This window comes from Rattus norvegicus, chromosome 7 (genome assembly GCF_036323735.1).
Source record: "Rattus norvegicus strain BN/NHsdMcwi chromosome 7, GRCr8, whole genome shotgun sequence".
Taxonomy (NCBI): domain Eukaryota; kingdom Metazoa; phylum Chordata; class Mammalia; order Rodentia; family Muridae; genus Rattus; species Rattus norvegicus.
Window position 1 is genome coordinate 122,641,271 of NC_086025.1, and position 15,694 is coordinate 122,656,964.

Below are 15,694 nucleotides of genomic sequence, written 5' to 3' on the forward strand. Positions count from 1 at the left end.
GTACATAGTCATAGTTGCTATTTAGAAGAATGTGTCTTATGCTTCAGATATATTGAATTTCTTATGCCTATGTTAGTTAGGTTACTGAGTTCTGGAGGAGGTATATTGTTTTGGCTATTGACCTTTGTCTTTTTGTCCTAGTAACTGGGCATGTGGCGTCATGAGGATCGAGGTGTTGATGTCTGATATTGATGTCTGATATTGTCTTTGTTAGATGAGTGTTCTGGTCCTTGGTTTCTGTTGCCATCTCTAGACCTTAGAAAAAGGTTGTCTGATAGAAAATGCTTCTGCTGGTTGGTAGGTGCAGAGAAGATTAGAGATGGGTTATTAGGAAAGGTTGAGAGTGGTTTTAGGAAAGATCTAAGAGAATTCTGACCACACCAAGAGGTGGGGTACCCAGGGAATTGGTGGCATGGTGGGAGGAAACTTTTGCTAGTAGGTTGCAGTAAGACAAAGAATATTTCTGAAGAGACAAGGATAAAAAAAACTAGGTGAGTCCTTGGTCTGTATTAAAAGTTGTGTCTAAAGTGAATGGAGGTGAGGAGGGAGGAGGGATACCTTTAAGTTGGCCGCTATAGGACTGATGTGAAAGAGGTGAAATTGTAGAGGGGACAGGTAGAATAGTAGTCATAGGTAGGAAATATTTCTAGTTATTGGTGACTGTGTTAGTTAGGGTTTCTATTAATACAATAAACACCTTGGCCAAAAATCTAATTGGGGAGGAAAGGGTTTATTTGGTTACACTTCCACATTTAGTCACTATTGAAGGAGTTCAGGACAGAAACTCAAACAGGGCAGGGATGTGGAGGCAGGAACTGATGCAGAGGCCATGGAGGGATGCTGCTTATCAACACACTCCTCACAGCTTTCTCAGCCTGCATTATTATAGAACCCAGGGCCACCAGCCCAAGTATAGCACCATCCACATTGGGCTGAACCTTTTCTTTTCCATCACTAAGAAAATGCCTTATAAGTAGATCTTAGAGAGGTATTTTCTTAATTGATGTTTCATCCTTTCATCCTTGTGTCAAGTTGACATAAGACTAGCCAGGAAAAACAAAGCATAAACAAAGGAATGGGAATAAACTAGAGGAGATGGTTGAGAGGTTTGCCAGAATCCCCAAGGAGTGGAGTTAGAGTGAGAAGCCTGGCATCTGTAAACAGACTGCTACAGGACTGCTATTGGTCTTAGGGTGAGACAGGTAAGTTTGTAATGGAGAAGTGAAAGGAGAGTGGAAATGGCCCGAGTCTCAGTCTGGTATGGGCACTGGGGATCTCAGATAGGAAGAGTTTCTAGGTATACATGGCTGACACAAAGGGATGGGAATAGGTTAGCTCTGAATATTTAATGTAGCTACTTAGAGCTATAAATTTCCCTTGTAGAAATACATTCATTGTGTTTCAGAGGTTTTGTTGTGTTGTGTTCTCATTTTAATTTAGTTCCAAGAAGACTTTTTTTTCTTAAGTCATTCATCATCAGTAATTGGTTGTTTAATACTCATGAGTTACATATTATCAGAAGATTTTGTTTCATTTTGCTGTCCATTTTAAGTTTTATTAAATTTTGGTCAGATAGGATACACAGAGTGGTTTCAATTCTTTTGAATTTGTGAAGATTTATTCTTTGGCCCATGATGTGATCACTTTTAGAAAAACATCCATGTGTTCCTGAGTAGAATGTGTATTCTTTGGTGTTTGGATTGAATATTCTGTAGATATCTATTGATGTGTGATGTCAATTGATTCTAATATTTCTCTATTTTTTGTCCAGATGACCTGTTTATTGGAAAAAGCGGGTGTTGAAATCACCCACAATGTATGGATTGATGTTAATATTTTTCCCTTTACTTTGTCCCCATTTCATTTTCCATACTGGAATATTATATTTCAACATGGCGAGAATATACCTGAGACGTCCAAGGGAAGATCTAGCTCTTTTATCTTTCTCTACTACGGTTTATAATTATTGTGAATGAAAGTACACTAATACGAGAAAATTTAAAAACTCCACATCACATGTAGGGAAAGCATTTTCAAATGATGAAGTTATACTGCAAATGTACACTACTACTGTCAGGTGCTCTAATGGTAAATTGATTGGTAGAGTGTTAGATTTAAAATTACAGTGAGTTATGAGCTTAAGACAGGACAGAAATGTTGATCTTTCCACGCAAACAGGTAGAGCAGTTAAGGGTTTTTCATTACAAGTGAGCCATCTCCACAGGCTTTCAAGATTAGGGCATCAATAAAATGGTGTACAAAGCAATAAAAAATGGCTCTTTGGAGATAGACACTTTTCCAGAAATCAATTTTGCCCCACCACATGCCTCTAAATCATATTATAAAATGTGAAATCCTCGGGTTTGAAGGGAACAAAGGAGGGCATTTATTCAACTAATCTGTCTGTTGATAGGACCACAAATAATCCTATTTGAGATATGATACTATTTTGTTTTATAGGACTTTCAATAAAAGAGAAAAAATAGAATTTCTTAGAATGCCCAATTAATGTTGAACTGCCTGTGAGGTAGAATCACCTTTCATTCTGCTTTATGTTGGCAGTTGGCTGTCTTTACTTTCTGCCTCCTTCACATTACCATATTGAAATGTTGACTTACAAAGAAATGGCATCAGGAACTTGAGCTTGGGGAAATAATTAGGCTGTAAAAATTGCTGGTTTCATTATGAGATCTATGCTGTAACAAAAGGGTCTCCCAGTGCCCACATATGAAGACACATGAAGAGGGCAATTTCAGATGTAGAAGTGTCCTGTTTAGAATCTGACCACCCTGAAGCCCTAACTTCTAGCTTTGAAATTCTAGCTTCCAAAACTTGGAGTTGTTTAAGAAACAACCCAAAATATATGTTTGTTTTAAGAAAGTCATCAGCTTACTGGGATATGTCACAGCAGCCAAAGTGGACCAAAAACAAATGCCCTTAATGTCTTTGAAGAAGAATGCTACATTTGTCCATAGACTTTTGTTTTCCTTCTGAATAAGCACTGTTTTCTAATATTTTCTTTGTGGATGTTATTTGCCCGTAGATATTCTTTAAACACGTTTGAGTTGGGAATAAATCATTTCTAAATTTCATGCATTATTTACTCTCTGTTAAGCTCAGAATAGTGTATCCTCCTGTGGAAAGCAGGGGTATAACTAAGGACTTAGAGAGTTTGGAGACTTGACAGGGAGGAAGAAAATAATAGCATGTGTGATTTTTTATTTATTTTTATTTTTGAGCTTCCCTTCATTCTCATATTATTTTTATTTTTTAAACAACTTTGTTTGGTGCTGTCAGATCTAAGGATAAAGTGGAACATGATGGCTAAGCAGAAGAGTGTGGGCTGAGGTGGGAAATAGAAGGGCAGGCTTTTCATCCACCTTGCCTTATGTGTTCAGGGCCATCAGGGGTAACGTGAGCTATACTGGACTGTGTGCTTTTTACAAGATAGTGACGGCTCCTTCTTCATGAAGCCTCTGGTAGGTAATCATTTCTGGATACAATGAGAAGCCTATGACCTGTATCTTCTCTATGCAAAACACATAATGCCACTTACAAATTTTATTTGACTCTGTGATTGAGACCCATGTTTGAAGGCCATCTGACCTCCATGTAGGGTTATGTTCATGCCTTTGCATAACTTTAGATACAATATGTCTCACATTGAATTAAAAAGATAGTTGAATTGCATAAAACTTCTCCTCCATTCAGATTCATAATGAATGAAAATATGGATACAGAGTGATTTTTGGATGAGAAAGTGGGTCTAGGTCTAGATGGGACTAGGGTTAGTGCTGACACATTGGAGAAAAAAACCCCAGCATGAAAAAGTCATTTAATTCATTAACAGAGAAGGGGGAAGGAGAACACTGCAGAATGAAGACCTGCAGTGAGCAAAGGAGGAATGAACGGGACAGTCTATAACGCTCATTGATACAACCTGGTCCTGCAATTTGCCCCTGTTATGATTTGAGTGAGAATTGTCTGCCACAAGCCTATGTGATTTAACACTTGCTACCAAGCTGGTGTCCCTGTTTTGGGGACTGTAGAACCTATAAGGTGAGTCTCATCTATTGGGTCATGCACTGGAGTAGTAGAGAGAGAGCACCCAGGATCAAGAAGGATCAAGTTTACAAAAGTTTCTGTCTCTACCTCAGACCGTGGCTGGACTTGGAGTGACCAACTGCCTGGAAGCCTGTATCCACCACCAGCTTGTCTGTATATGTGCAAGATAAGCTTAATAAGCCTTGTTTTTCTTTAGGCCGTGCTAAGGAGGAGATTCTGTGAAGTGAATATATGTGGGTTTGAGTTCCTGCAAAGAAACATCTTGCTGAGTCTTGACGTTGTGCTTCCTGAAAAAAGAAAGTTTTTTTTGTTATTATTATTATCATTGTTGTTGTTGTTGTTATTTGTTGTTGTTGTTGTTTGAGAGTTGGTGATTTAATCCTGCCTGGAGTTTGAAAAGGCAGCTGAGTGGTGACTTTCTTGCAACCAGTGTGTCCCATGAGATAAATAAATGACAGAGACGTCTTCCATCAGGGTTACTCCCTTTCCCCCTCATTCTGCAGTCTGCCAGGTGGGTGTCTCCAGCATGACAGTCATGAGCATGTGTGGTTTGGTCTGTCTTGAGGAGAGACTGGATTAAGTGTTGGGATTTGCCCAACATACCCCATGACTTCTCTCTTAGTTAAGGTTTCAGTGCTGTGAGGAGTCACCATGACCAAGGCAACTCTTATAAAAGAAAACATCTAATTAGGGCCAACTTACAGTTTCAGAGGTTTAGTCCATTGTCATCATGGCAGGAAGCATGGCAGTGTGCAGGCAGACATGATGCTGAAGGAGCTGAGAGTTCTAGACCTGCAAGCAGCAGAAGGAGGAGTACTATTGACATGGTGGCTTTCCTCATAGTTCTGGGGCAGGCCATCAAGGTCAATGTGCTGATAGGTATTATTTGTTCTGAAGCCATTTCTTTGCCTTGCTTTCTCTCTGTGTCCTTACACAGTTTTTCTTTGTGTTTTCTATTCTACTCTTTGATATCAATTAAATGTAATTATTTTTATAGGCCTGTCTCTAAATGCTTCAGTTAGGGTTGGGGATTTAGCTCAGTGGTAGAGCGCTTGCCTAGCAAGCGCAAGGCCCTGGGTTCAGTCCCCAGCTCAAAAAAAAAATGCTTCAGTTATACTCTGGGTCCTTGGGCCAACAACTTCAACATACAAGCTTTTAGGGATATAGTTGGGCCCTTATACTATTCCTACAAATCCATCTTTACAGGGGATTCACCTTAGGTCATGTGACCCTTCTAGATTCAGAGGGAGAAGCAAATAGAGTGAGTACATGGACTCCCTCGGGAAAACCAGCCACTGCCTTCAGGATTAGCCTAACTGGCTTCTGGCCAGCTCAAGCCAGTAAGCACCAAATTCACTTAAAAACATACACTAGGATTCTCACATCAGTAGAAGTTGTTTTTATGGCAAATAACATAATGAACTAGAAAAGGAAGTAAAAGTTTATTTATTTGCTGTTTGCCTTTGAGACAGCATTTTGTCACGTAGCCAACCTAGACCTGAACTCACATTCCGTATGTGTTAGATACCTAGGTGCTAAGAGAGTATATATGCCCCACCATACCTGCACCCAAGAAATAGATTCTTAAGTTAGATTTTACATTTTCACTTCCGAGGAGAGAAAAATGTTCAGTAAACAGGAGCATATATCACAGTTTAACCAACAAACTTTCTACAAAGAACCACAGCCCCAGAATATGCTATTTCTCTTAGCTACTTTAAGCTTAGAGTAATTAAACATTTCAGACCAGAAGGAGGAAAGCAATTAACTTGAGACATGGATTTGTTTATCTGTCGTTTAAAATGCTTTTGGAGCCACAAGTGATATATCATTGGCTTCTGTTGATCCTAAGTGTCACAGCAGAGAGAGAAGCTCACCAAGATGCTAGGCTTCATTTTCCGAAGGAGCAGAGGAGTTCAGCCTCCTTGGAAAAGAGACTGACCCTGACTAGCTCAGTCTAGTTATTTTATTCAATCATTGCACAAAATTAATTTGGGTTGGGAAAGGTTAAAACTACCAAAGTTATTTTGCCCTTACTACCCAGGAGCACACAAATATCAGTCCTTTGTGACCGTGGCTATCCATAACCAAAGGTAAGAACTCCAGGTTTTCCAGGAGTGTCTTAGGATTAAAGACTGTGTAGCTGCAAGCTCTCACGGAGCACCAAGTACAAACTTTCCCAGGAGACATTTCTTCAAGGTTCAAACAGTCTCAAAACAATTTCTCAGCCTCTTCTGATTAACCCAAACATAGCGAAGGCTCTGCTGAAACATTTCACCCAAAGCCAGACACAAAGGAACATTACTACAATAAATTATCTCCACGAGATATCTTTTCTAAGCATCTTTCATCCAAATGAAGAAATGAAAGCACGTTAAAACCTCCCCAATATGCTCAATAAGGGATGTAACGGGGAAGAAGGCTTATCTGTGTTAAAGTCAGGAAAGATCTAAATATGAAAGCATATAAAATTACAGAGGATGGCAAACTATTAAATGCTTAAAATATTTGCCACCAAATTAGTGATGATATCAGCTACTAACATCCACATGCTCATCCCCTAAGCACGGCTGGAGTTGTAAGAGTCTCCAGTTATTCTTTCCTCTTGTGTGCAAAGTTTGAAAGTAGCAGGTATTGGAAACACTTCATTTTTTGCACATATTTCTTTACTAGCCTAATAGGTAAAGCTAGAGTGAGAAAGAAATTATACAATAGTTAATAGAGACTTTATAGACTATACATGGACAGACCCATGGCTCCAGCTGCATATGCAGCAGAGGATGGCCTTGATGGGCGCCAATGGGAGGAGAAGTCCTCCGTCCTGCCAAGGCTGGATAACAGCTCCCCACCCCACCCCCCCAGTGTAGGGGAATGTCCGGGTGGGGAGGCGGGAAGGGGTGGGTGGTTGGAGAGGGGAACACCCTCATAAAGAAGGGGAGGGGGATAGGATAGGGGGCTTATGGCCAGGAAACCGGGAAAAGGAATAACATTTGAAATGTAAATAAAAACAAAAGAGAAAAATAGAGACTTTATAGAATGCAGTGTCTATTTTCAAAATTATTTGATTGCAAAACCCAGACTCACCTTCTGAAAGGAAATTCATTCAGTACTCTTTGTTTTAAACTGGGAGATGTTCCCCATGATCTTCATGCAGGACAGCTGCAGAGAAGTGCTCAGATTGCTGTAATTGTCTGGAATGGCAAACAGCAAAGGGCTCCTTTACAAAGGAGCATTGCCACCCCATGTGCCTATGATTTCTCCTTCGATACTTTTAGGTCATCGACGGTTTAAATATTTGCAGGTTCACACCGTTTATGCATATTTTGCTTTAAAACGGAGTAAGAACATTTGTAAAACTACCTTTAGAACCTCCTGAATTAGTTTAAATATGTGTGGGGGAGATGGACTTCCAAATGAGCCTAACAGATGTTTCACGAAAGTACAGCATTTGAGCAAATGCTCCAGCGTTTTACACTGGCCCCTGAAGATTAGTAAGTCTAGTCATTTACGAGAAAGTGGAGTAATTGGTTTGTACCCTGTGAATCAAAAATGTCACATCCTGACAAAGAGAAAGGTTCTGCTGGCTTGTCCTTTTGCTGCTCCAGCCCTCTCCTCTTCCTCCCAACTCCCTTTCAATTTCATTTCTCCCCTCCCTCCCTCCCTCCCTCCCTCCCTCCCTCCCTCCCTCCCTCCCTCTCTCCTTCCTTCTTCCCTCCCTCCCTCTTTCTGTCCCTCCCTCTCTACCTCTCTTTCACCTGCCTGCTCAGTGTTGCATTAATGAATGAAAAGGAAGTCTTTCTTTTGGTAGATTAGACCAAGAGCAAGCCCAAATTTGAGTTCTCCACTAGGAATTTTAAGCCAGCATCATGGCTACCTTGGCAAGGGATCACATGGGAAGAGCTTCTAGGTCTATGTGATCCAGATGGAATGAGGATACAGTGTGGTCTGGCTGGAATACAGACACACCCTTAGTACGGACTTCCCCCTCCCGATCCTAACATTCATAATACACTTTTTTATATGAGTAAGATTTGGGAGTGCCTTAAATTTTCAACAATAAGGGAATCAGTCAGAAAAATATACAATAAATATAAGGTGGTCATAATGTATCGTAATGAAAACTACAAGTGAACAAGCATGGTACGCTGCATGTTTGTTAAAACTATTTCTAGAATACACATCATCTAGAGTATGATTGTGTGAACTATCATAGATAGTTCATTGCGTTTCGAAGGTAGATCATTATGATAGACCACAAGTTGTACTCCTGGAGTCTTTTTCTGACTTTATACATCTTTGTCCTCCCCCAATTAATTTATTTATTATTACATCCTGTTTGCAGCTCCCATCCCTCCTCTCCTCCCAGTCACATCTTCACACACCCTTCCCCCAACCCTGATTTCTCCCCAGAAAAAGCAAGGTACCAACCCATCCAGACACATCAAGCACAGCAGGACTAGGCACATCTGCTCCCACTGAGGCCAGCTAAGGCAGCCCAGCATGGAGGGAAAGCTGTCAGCAGCTTCCCTCAGCAGGTATCCCACAACTCTGGCATTTTCACATCTTGAGGTCTCCAAGACAACTTCACCCTCACAGCTTCTTGTTCCAGTGTCTGGGATCCTCGCATGGTTTTCTGAGCTCCTCCAAGGGACTTGGGTCACGTCTCCAGCTCTGCGTTCTGTTGCTCTTTAGGCTCTGGCTAACTCCACTTCACTGACGTTGCTGTTCTTGGGATTCATCCCATGGTCCTGCCATCTCCAATAGGCTGGGGTCATCCACTGCAACCAGGCTTCACCAATAGCCTCTCATAGACACTCTTCATGGTGCCAAGCCTCACCTTCTTTGCATGATCCCTTCAGCCTTGGACCGTCAACTGCAACTGAGGCTGCACCTTCACCAATGACCTTCCTGGCCTCTCAGGGTACCAAGCCTCAGCTGATCTTTATGACCCCTTCATGCCTTCAGAATCATATCACCTCGGTGATTATTGCACATTACCAAGTACAGCTACAGCATGAGGTACAACCTTGGCTCTCTCAGGAACATAGATTCTTGGTGCTCTCAGAAAATACTTCCCAGAAAATTTCACCTCAGTGATATTGGTCTCTTCTTAATCATTGCTAATTTCTAAGCTCCAGCTAACCAGCATCAATTATTCCTTCTACTCTTGATTCTAAAGTCAGAGCCACATGGCCAAAGTTGCCAAGTTTTGCTTCTTGCCGGGGCAGGAACATGCCCCTCTTGTTTTATTATTTTATTACTAGCTTTCTGTTTTCCAATCCCTTCACTGCCTAAACTTGACTGTCCTTGAACTTGCTCTGTAGACTGATCTTGAATGCCTCTGTCTCCTGAGTGCTGGGATTAAAATTGTGAGCCACTATGCCTGGACTTCGGCTTTTCTCTACTTGGAACTTGCTCTGTACCAGGCTGGCCTTGAACTCAGAGATCAGTTTGCTTCTATCTCCTGGAATGAAAGGTAATGTACCACCTGCGTGGACCTAAGCTTTTCATGACCACTTTTCTTCAAGATCTGGAATAAAGGCCTGTGTCTTTTAGCCTCAAGATCTGGGTCATAGGAATGCCCTCCATTTCTGAATTGTAGTTCATTCCAGATTAAGAGTCCAAATGAAAACAATAACCAGGTCATAACAACTCCCAATGCAATATAACTATCTTCTGTTCAATTGCAAATGCATAAACAATAAGCCTAGCTGAGTGGGATCTTGCCCCTGAGTCGATACTCCCTTAATTCCATTTTATCCGTCAACATAGGATTCTGCTCCATTGCTTTTCCTGGTAGCACTTTAATACTTGAACTATTCATTTTGCAATTTTCCTTTCTAAGCTTGCTACACTTGATTAAAATGCTTTTCGTAAGAGGGAACCACAGGGCAGAGTCTAAACTTGGTTGATTTGAGGCTCCCTTTGTTAATACAATCAATCTGAACCTCCTCATCTTAGTCTCGGGCAGACTCTTTGGACAAAGGCAAAAAGCAACCATATTCTTCACCAAAATATCACAAGGACAATCTCTAGGCCACACAGTAAAATTATTCTCCTTTGAAACATCTATAGCTAGGCCCCCACCGTTCAAATTACCCTCAGCACCACTGTCTTCCATGGTTCTAGAATACTGCTTTCCGAAGTTCCCAAATCCACATTCTTCCAAACAAAAGCTGGTCAGGCCTATCATAACAATACCCTACTCTTAGGACCAACGTCTATCTTAGGGCTTCACTTGCTGTGAAGAGACACCATGACCAAGGTAACTCTTTTTTTTTTTGGGGGGGTTCTTTTTTTTTTTTTTGGAGCTGGGGACCGAACCCAGGGCCTTGCGCTTCCTAGGCAAGCGCTCTACCACTGAGCTAAATCCCCAACCCCCAAGGTAACTCTTATAAACAAAAACATTTAGTTGGGACTGGCTTACAGTTTTAGAGGTTCAGTCTTTATCATCACAGTGGGAAGTATGGTAGTCTCCAGGCAGACTTGGTGCAAAAGAGCCAAGGTTTCTACATCTTAATCTGAAGGCAGCCAAGAGGAAACTCTCTTCTGCAGGGTAGCTAGGAGGAAGCTCTCTTCTTCACTGGGTGGAGCCTGACCATAGGAGACCTTAAAGCCAACCAGGACAGTGACACACTTCCTCCAACAAGGTCATACCTATTCAAATAAGGTCACAAGCCCTAATAGTGCCACTTCTAATGGGTCAAGCAAATTCAAACCACCACAGCTTTGTCATGGAATATCTTGTTTTCTCTATCTATGGTGATTGAAAGTTTTGCTGGGTATAGTAGCCTAGGCTGACATCTGTGGTCTCTTAGGGTCTGTACGTCCAGACCCTTCTGCTTTTAGAGTCTCTGTTGAGAAGTTAGGTGTAATTCTGATAGGTCTACCTTTATATATTACTTGGCTTTCCCCCCTGCAGCTTGTAATATTCCCTGTTCTGTAATTTAGTGTTTTGCTTATTATGTGGCAGAAGGAATTTCCATTCTTGTCCAATCTATTTGGTGGTCTGTAAGGTCCTTTTATGCTTATAGGCTTATCTTTCTATAGATTGGGAAAATTTTCTTTTATGATTTTGTTGAAAATATGTTCTGGGCTTTGTAGCTGGGACTCTTCTATTATTCTTAGACTTGGTCTTTTCACAGGGTCCCAGATTTCCTGGATGTTTTGTGTCAGTAAATGAGATTTAACATTTCTTTGATCAATATATTGTTTTTTAAAAATTATATCTTTTATGCCCAAGATTCTCTCTTCCATTTCTTGCATTCTGTTGGTGATGTTTGCATCACAGTTCCTGATCTCTTTCTTAGCCTTTTCATTTCCAGGATTCCCTCATTTTGTGTTTTCTTTATTGTTTCTATTTCCATTTTTAGGTCTTGAACATTTTATTTTTATTTCCTTCACCTGTTTGCTTGTTTTTTCCCTGTATTCCTTTAAGGGATTTATTCCTTTCCTCTTTAAAGGCTTCTATCATGTTTATATGATTGGATTTAAGGTCATCTTTTTGTGTTAGCATATCTAGGGCTTGCTGTAGTAGGATAGCTGGGCTCTGGTGGTAACATACTCCCCTGGCTTTTGTTTATTGTGTTCTTATGCTAGCCTTTAGTCATTGTTCCTGGTGCTGGTTGGCCATTCGGATGTTCCTTGGGCCAGCCTTAACCTAGAGAATGGAGCTCAGGAGACAGAGCACAGCTCACCAATTCTGGATGTGTCCCAGAGGAGCCTGGCAGGGCTAGTACACGCCTTCAATCCCTAACAAGGTAAAGTTAGTTTGTAGAAGAAAGCATTCATGCTTAAAAATGATGTTTAATTGAGAGGCAGACAAAATGATGAATCAGAGGAAGCTTTAACATAATGAGTCAGACATAGGATATACCAAACTCTTATGAGAACAACATAGGAAATAGAGGTTACTTAAGTACAAGCAGCATAGGGATAGAGAACAAGCTAGATACAGGATGTGGTGGTACATGTGTGACAGTTTTCCTGGGACAGCTTTACATAAAGTGCAGAGAGAACAAGTACGATACAGGTGTTGGTGGTGTTTGAGGAACTTTTAGCAGGACACTTTTATAAAGATAGGTGGTAGAGAGAACATTAGTCAGACACAGATGAAGACAGAGCTAGCCAGAGAATGAGAAGGGTCCAGAAGATTAGAACATATTGCCAAAGTTATTATGGGAAGAGCAATTTAGTGAGAAGCCAAGAAACGCCAGATTGAATCAGTCAGTTTGGAAGATTCGATTGTACAGAGGCTAGAAGCTTCCAGACCTAGGCCTGGGTATAGTTAGAACAGAGAAAGAAATGCTCTAGGCTCATCTCAAGCCATGCATTTGCACAGCTTGAGTACAGTTCTCATCTCATCCCTCCTTCCGAGGAAATAAAAGTGAAATTTACACTCCACTTTTCTCTTTATTTCACAATTGTGTATGGTTTATGGTCTGTGGCCTGTCTATAGTATGCTGTGTGTTTCTGATGTCTGTCGTTTGTAACAAAGGGCTTTGCTCTGTATTGATTGAATAGCACAGAGAACATGGTATGGGCAAGGAATGAAAATTTTCTTTCTATGGTAATATTTAGTAGCATTTGCAAGAGAATGAATTCTTTTACTGACCCTATTTGACCCCCAAACCTCAGGTTTTATCAATCTATAGCCACATGTTGCTTCCAAAATTTTGGAATATTTGTTTTCTTTAAAGTTTCTTTCAACCTTTGGCTGCTTCAGTCAAATCATAACACGCACAGACACACAGACATGACACATACATATATATATATATATACATATATATATGTATATCACACATGACAAGCACAAACATATAGACAGACACTCACAGGCACACACACAGAGAAACATATTCTCACAATATTCACTCACACACTCTCTTTTTCCAATATACTATTTTGTGTAAGGGTAGAGAAGAATACATGGTTTAGGTTAAAGCTGAAATGTTGTAGCTGGAGAGATGACTCAGGGGTTAAAGAGTACCTATTAATCTTCTAAAGGACCCGGGTTTGGTTCCTAGTACCCACATGGTGGCTCATAACTCTAAGTCCAGTTTCAGGGATTTGATGCCCTTTCTGGTATCTATGTGGATCTGGCCCACAAGTGGTATAGATGTACATACAGGTAAAGCACTCATAAACATAAAAAATTGGAAAGATAAAAACTTAGCTTGCAAAGTATTACATGGGAATTACACATATAGTAAAGTTGGTTATGTTGATTTTGAAAGGCAAGTTAAATTTAAATAGGCCTGGTACCAATAGGAAAATGGATATAATGCATCAATTTGAATGATCTCAAGGCATATTATTAACTTGGTTACAAAGTTATTCCCACACATTTCTTCTTCCCCCACTTCCTCCCTCCCTCCATCCCTCCCTTCTTCCTTCCTCCCTTATCCTTCCTTCCTTCTTCCCTTTCCCTTTCTTTTGCCATCCCTTCCCCTCCTTCCTTTCTTCCTTCCTCCTTCTCTTCCTTTCCCTGTTCTTTCTTTCTAATGGAACGTGTAGTGCTTCTATTAACCTTTTCTAAAGACATATTTATTATATGTAAGTACACTGTACTATTCAGACACACCAGAAGAGGGCATCAGATCTCATTACAGATGGGTGTGAGCCACCTTGTGCTTGCTGGGATTTGAACTCAGGACCTCTGAAGAGCAGTCAGTGCTCTTAACCACTGAACCATCTCTCCAGCCCTTCTATTAACCTTTTATTTTTGGAACAAATCTACCAAAGTTAAGACAATCAGCATAGTGCCATGCTTTTCATCTATTGTTTTACCCAAGATGGTCCATTCTTTGAGTGGATGAACTGACCATGGAAAGTGGACATTGACCATCCAATTTAACTTTCTTGCAAGATAGAACTAAAAAAAATCATATTCTGCTTTGGATTCTAATAATTCATAAGAACCAGTCTCATTGGTAGAATTTAAATGGCCCCTATAAGGGTAGCAATGAGTGACAAAGGCCACTAGGTAAGCTCTACTGCTTGTCCAGCCATATGCATGATACTTATATTTGATTCATTACCTTCTTATATTTTTTTCTTGGAAATTTAGTAACCAGGACAATACCTGGATATACAGGAAATGAAATTGCTTTTCTATAAACACCTATTTCCTTGCAGAACATTGCTTCTTTTTGTTCATTTTAACCTCTCTTAAGGTGGTAATCTGTTAAAAAATTATTTTTAAAAACACTCTGTTGTTTTAGTAAAATTTTCTGCTTGATGGAGTACAAAATTATAGTAGTGTAGTATAATAGCTTCTTGCCTACATTGAATGATTTATGAATGTAACATGTATTGTAGTGAGAACATCTTGTGCATTGTATGGATGTATCACCTGTCAATCAAAAAGCCTATGGCCTATGGATTAGGTAGGAAATAGAAGATGGGACATCTGGAGGAGAAAGAATTCTGGGAGAGAAGGGGGTTGGGATTTGCCCGGAAAGGTGACAAGATGAACCTGAGCACAGGTAACCAGCCACAAGGCAGAATGTAGTCTAGAGTATATGGGATATTTTAAATTATATCTAGTCAGAGAAGGGCCTAGCTATATGGCTAAAGTATTTCTAAATACATCTTGAATCTGAGTCTTATTTCTGGGAGCATGGGACTGGGAGGAATAACCAGGGCCCAAGCCACAACATATTGTGTTTTGATAAGCTATACCATGCTAATGTTAAATCTGCTATGATCTATCTACTAAATCAAGCTATAGGCTGTAAGACACATGACCTACATCTTAGAACCCTCAATATGCACCTGTTGTGTAATCATAGATTGTGATTACAGCAAGAGAGAACCACAAGCTACAGTACCTTTAAGTACAACATTCATACTCATATCTATGTCTCTAAAATGCATGACATAGGTATGAGAATCAATCTCTCTCTCTTTCTTCTTCTTCTTCTTCTTCTTCTTCTTCTTCTTCTTCTTCTTCTTCTTCTTCTTCTTCTTCTTCTTCTTCTTCTCCTTCTCCTTCTCCTTCTCCTTCTCCTTCTCCTTCTCCTTCTCCTTCTCCTTCTCCTTCTTCTTCTTCTTCTTTTCTTCCTCCCTCTCTCCTCTTTCCCCATTCTTTCTTTCCTTCCCCAATCCTTCCTTTTCCATTTCTCTGTCTCCTTTATTCTCCACACTTGCTCACTCCTCTCTGGGTTTATTTCAATCTAGAACACATTAAGCTCCATGGACTTTGTGTTATGGCCATTTCAATTTCTTTAGGTATGAAGTTAGTATACTGTTCCTCAAATTGTGCATTTGAATTGGAACTTATTTAGGGTTAAAACCAACAGGTTTCCCATTGTAGATGCCACATTGTTTCCTTTGTGATAGCTAAAACCATATAGACTATTAACGACATTGACTATTGAGGGCTCAAAGGACTTATGCTACACATTGTTTACCTTAATCTGTAGTAATTATTACTAGGTATAGGATATCTACTCCCAATGGTTTATTTTTGCCCATTCAAAAATAATCAGGCTGATTTTCTTTTTCTCATTTTTGTGTGTGAAAGTCCAGAATACTATGCCACTGGGCCAATAGTAGTCTTAGCTTCTAGATATAGACAGTTTTCTTTCCTAAGTCAAAATAGAGGCTATAATTATTAAAACAC

The 15,694-nt window shown here is 40.2% G+C and overlaps 1 long non-coding RNA gene across 1 annotated transcript in view; it reads left to right on the top strand.

Annotated features, from left to right (window-relative positions):
- The first annotated feature begins 10,222 nt into the window (after positions 1-10,222).
- LOC120093828 (uncharacterized) overlaps positions 10,223-15,694 on the top strand; it is a 57,911-nt gene continuing 52,439 nt past the window's right edge. The window contains exon 1 of the long non-coding RNA XR_005487579.2: positions 10,223-10,330. This is a non-coding gene — a long non-coding RNA (uncharacterized LOC120093828). The remainder of the gene's footprint in view (positions 10,331-15,694) is intronic.